The sequence below is a fragment of the Malus sylvestris genome, chromosome 2 (genome assembly GCF_916048215.2).
Source record: "Malus sylvestris chromosome 2, drMalSylv7.2, whole genome shotgun sequence".
Classification (NCBI taxonomy): Eukaryota; Viridiplantae; Streptophyta; class Magnoliopsida; order Rosales; family Rosaceae; genus Malus; species Malus sylvestris.
In genome coordinates, this window is record NC_062261.1 from 23,238,466 (window position 1) to 23,243,522 (window position 5,057).

General features: G+C 40.7%; 1 long non-coding RNA gene across 1 annotated transcript; it reads left to right on the forward strand.

Moving 5' to 3' along the window:
* The first annotated feature begins 599 nt into the window (after nt 1-599).
* Nucleotides 600-2,529, forward strand: LOC126613832 (uncharacterized). The gene is made up of 4 exons (XR_007620200.1): nt 600-882; nt 1,018-1,138; nt 1,547-1,628; nt 2,434-2,529. It is a non-coding gene; the product is annotated as an uncharacterized LOC126613832 (long non-coding RNA).
* The last annotated feature ends 2,528 nt before the right edge of the window (nt 2,530-5,057 follow it).

Here is a 5,057-nt window from a genome sequence, read left to right on the forward strand (position 1 = left end):
AAAGAAGAAACATGAGTCAAAATTGCCTTATTTTGATTTAACCTTTCCTAATCCTAAATGTCCCTAAGTTCCAGCAACATTGAAGGTCCCCTATGAATTTTAGGACACAAACCAAAGGTTCCTTGCACCATTTAACTCATTGCCGTGCAAGGAGGTTGTTTCTTTCCTATTTTCTTTTTTCTAATTAACATTCCCCTTTTCTTCAAGCAACCAGCCGCACCCTACATCATTTCTTGCCTATTTTCTGACCCAAAATTGCATTACCCTTTTGTTTCAATCCTTGCCGTGCTAAGGGAGAGGATCCTTACCTATTTTGTGCCTCAAAACACATTCCTAAATCTGTCCTACAATTTCTGCCAAATTTCACACTCCCTTTCACCTTTATGCATTCATTCATGCACCATTGCACTCCCTTTGGATTCCCATGCCATGCATCATGACTCTTGCTTCACCCTTGACTCATTTCTGCACCATTCCACCTCCCTTTCCTTTCTCTACCATGTGCATAATCATTCATGTTCCCTAGCTGTCACAGCCCGTCCCGGAGGTACTTTTGGCGGGAATGTGAAAGGACAAAAATGCCCTTGTCAGGTATCAAGGTATGGGTGTATTACGTTTTGAAAATGTTTGGTCCCTAAACTTTTAAGAAGTTGTTTAAGTTAGAAATATTTTGGAAGTTGATTTTATATTTTTGTGGTTAGGGACTTAAGAGAGATTTTGGATGGTGTGGATTGGTTTGACCACACAAGATCAGTCCCTTTCTCTCCTCCCTCTCGATCACTCTCTCAGTCTCTCTCTCTCCCGACCTCACACCCAAACACACCCATATCGTACGGACCACCACCAAAACCCTTCAAAACTTGGCGGATCGGGGCAAATAAGGTATGTATCTTCATCGTTTTGACGTCCTGAGTTCATTGGTGCTAGTTTTAGGAAGTGAAACCTTCGATTTCATGTGAATCCCGAACCTCCATTTTTGAGGTACTGTTCATGCGAACGTAAAATGTTGTGTTTCAGGAGATTTCAAGCTTGTGGTGAGCTTTAGGAGGTCCTAAGGAAGCTCGGGGACGTTCGTTGGAGAGTTTTGGACGTCGGGATCGTAGGTTTCAAGTTTGGCCGAATCCTTGGTTTTTGCAAGGTGAGATTTCGTAGTTTTTAGGCCCTAAAACTAGTCCAACGTGATAGTACACTCTTAGGGCTTCAATTTGGTATAAAATACGAAGAAAATGGGTGAAAAACGAAGGAGAACAGTGAGTTTGAAATTCGGCCGGAGTTCGGCCGGAGTCCGGCCGCCAGAAAACCAGTCCGGCGAGACCTGCGAAGAAGATGACACGTGCGCTGCACGTGCTGCGCGTGGCCAGCGCGTGGACCCGTGCCACGTGTGGCGCGTGGGGGCGCGTGGGGCTTCCAAAAATTTTTCTAAAAATTTCTCGACGCTCGTGACGTCGAGTAGGTCGATGTGGTATATTCATATACCAAAATTGAGCATCGTATGAGAAGTTATTTCGAATTATTGGTGATATGCTTAAAATTAATGTTTTTATAGTTGTTTCGCATATAGGTGAGACGTATCCCGAGGACGACCGCATCCAGGGACGCCACGGGGGTTACGACCCGTCGACTTATCAGTGAGTGGGCAGTTTTGTTTTCGTATTACCTATATGCTATTGTTTTCCCAGAAAATGCATTTATATGAGAAAACGTTTTTAAAATGCCATGCATAGAATTATTTGGAAAAGGTGAATTTCACATGAGTTATATGATTGATATATGATGCATACATATTGCATGGTGCTGTGGAGGCACAGGTAAGTCAGGTGAGTTCATTTATTCATTGAATTGTTGTTGTTGAGATGTGTTGAGCTCATAATCTGCACCCTAGGTGTTAGTGCTTATATTATTCACCACACCGCACGCTCGCCTTGGATCCAAGTAGGTGGATGTCGTACAGACCATGTGAGGGTTCCGACATGCTAGTCGTACAGATCACTAGGCGTGATTCCGACTAGTGGGTGATCTTAGTTATGCGCGCTGATGATATGATGAGAGAAGCACTAGAGCGTATTTTTACACCTTTCATCGTATAGACTACCTTACGTAGTTCCGAGTGATGTGCAGAGTAGGGCCGTATAGGTCACTGTGGTGACTCCGGCTTAGTGAGATATTGAGCTATTGAATTAATCGTATAGGACCAACTGCAGGGTCTCCGATTGATTCCTTATTTCACCTGATTTATATTTTGATTTATGGCATGGCATGTTTCTTGAAAATGTTAAAGATTTGAGATTTAAGTTTTGAGATTTTATATGGTTATATATATTTCTGGGAAAGTATACAGGTTTTTACGGCGAGGGGATATAATTGTTTTAATGAAATGTTTTGGAAAACTAATTTGTTTTACTGACCCACTCATTTTGTTTTGCGCCCCTCCAGGTTCTAGTTTAGCGGTGGTTGGCTCACGAGGTCCTTTCCGGCTTTCTGACAGATTTGGGACATGTAGGACTCACCTGAGGGTGATGTATTCTTATTTTAGTCTTACTTGACTGCAGATAACCTATGCTCTGAACTTATGCGTTTACTTGTAAACTAGTCCGGTTATGTCCGTATGTGGTTATGTTGAATTTGGTTTGAAATTCTGTTGATTTATGTTGTTATTACGCTTCCGTGTCGTGCTTATGGTTACGTCACGCCCACGTGACGGCCAGCACACCTGGATCCTCCGGATCAGGGTGTGTCACTAGCTGCAACACCACTCCATTTTACCCCCCATGCTTTGCATCATCACTTCACTTTCACCTTTGAATCATTTCAACACCACTTATTGCACTCATTGCTGCAACACCACTCCATTTTACCCCCCATGCTTTGCATCATTACTTCATTTTCACCCTTGAATCATTGCACACACCACCAATTCACCTCCCTTGCCTTGCACTTCCTCTATAAAAGGAAGTGTGTGTGGCAGCCATAGAGCTTAGTTTTTGCTAGAGAATTCATCCCCATTTCCAGACAACCTTCATCCAAACACTTCCATTCATCCTCACATCCATTCCTCCATACAAACAAACCTTCAAACACTGACCAACACCTTGTGCTGTAGCAAAGGAAGGGAAGGAAAGTGCTTGGATGTGCTTGCTGTCCAACTTGGATCGTTGGAGCGTTTAGGTGTTTTCTTTCTTTTATTTTTAATGTCTAAATTTGTTTATCTTTGCTTTTTAAGTATGAGAAACTAAACCCCCCTTAGCTAGGGGGAATTCGAAACCATGTTCATGCTTGCAATATGATTTGATTACTTTTAGTTGTGATTCATAAGTTGTGAATTCAATTTACTTATCCATTTGAATTAAAACTGATTTGTGTATGTTGGTTGAGAGTGCACGCTTAATTTCCATGCATAAATACGATGCTAGGATATAAGGGAGTTTCACCTAATCGTTATGAACTTATATTCACAAGTAGTAAAGGTTGTTTGTCACAACCGTGTTAAGTAAATTCTTGGCATAAGTTTCATGCAATTCATAGTTACAAGTGTTTCGTCAATGCTTATGATTTTCATAGAACTTAATGATTCTTGCTTGTATCTCTATTATGCAATTCATGTAGGGAACTTGTGGGGAATGCTTTGGGTTGTTGTATGCAATCATCCAATTCAATGAAATTAGGAAAATCTGAGGATTAATTTAAGCGTACCTAATTAATCTGGGGTGTTGAGGTTCATGGTTTATTGAAAAGCAACTGGAAATCGTTTTATATGCAAGTGTGTCATGTGTGGAGAAAAACTCTCTAGCTAGCCCATCATCCATACTTGAACCCATCACCCATCAATTCACCTAAATTTGTCTAAGAATCTGTTTAAATTGTTCTTTCTTTGTTTTCCTTATTTTCGTCCAAAACCAAAATCCCCTTTATTTTATTAAGTCATATTAGTTAGTACTTGTTTTAGATTGTGTTTTTAAGTGTTTTAAGTGAAGATAAAATCAATTTTCGTCCAAACCTTGTGTTAGTGGCAGAAACTGCCTTAGAGTTGTTTTTAGGCAGTTTTGAGTCTTTATAATTGTGTTGAGTCTTGTGACTTTGTTTTGAGTCTTGTAAGTTTAATTTCATGCTTTTAAGTTTGTTTACACATATTTAAGTCAGTTTCAAGTGTTTTAGCAATCCCTCATAATCCCCAGCTTAGAACGATCCCTACTTACATTCTTTACTACAATTGACAACAAGAGGGTTTAATTTGTGTGTTAAGTTATTTTCGCATCAAATTTTTGGTGCCGTTGCCGGGGATTAGCAACTTTGCTAATCCCTTGTTATTTTTTTTTGTTTATTTTCGTGTGTTTTTATTAGTTACTGACCTTGTTGTTCTCTTGTTTTAGGTACTAGTTTATGACTCGGAGTTCTCATCCGATTCGTGAGCATATCTTGGACTTTGACGACGATTTTGAGAGGACTTTGAGAAGGAATAGGAATCATCAAGATCGTAACCCACCTATTCTTGAACCTGAGTTTGAAGAACATCCACTTGAAAAGGAAGAGGAAGATCCCAACATGGCAGCGGACAATCGAACAATCAAGGAGCTTTCCGCTTTGGGATTGGACAATGCCGCTCCCTTATGCATCCAATACCCCCTGGCTGCCCTAGGGAAGACGGACTAGTTCAAATTGAAATCAAGTTTGTTGCATCACATCCCTAAGTTCCACGGGATGTCCATGGAAGATCCTAATAAACACTTGAAGGAGTTCGAGGTTGTTTGTTCGAGCATGACCACTGTGAATGTTGATGGGAGCATTCTGAAAATGAAGGCTTTTCCCTTTTCTCTCTTAGAAAAGGCTAAAGATTGGTTGTATGAGCTAGCCCCCGGAACTGTCACATCATGTGAGAGTATGAAACGGGCATTTTTGGAGAAGTTTTTCCCAACCTCTCGAGTCATTCTACTACGCAAAAGGATTAGTAGCATTCAGCAAAACCAAGGTGAATCATTTCCCACTTACTATGAGCATTTTAAAACCCTTGTTGCTTCATGTCCACAGCACCAGATGAAGGAGAAGCTTCTTCTTCAATATTT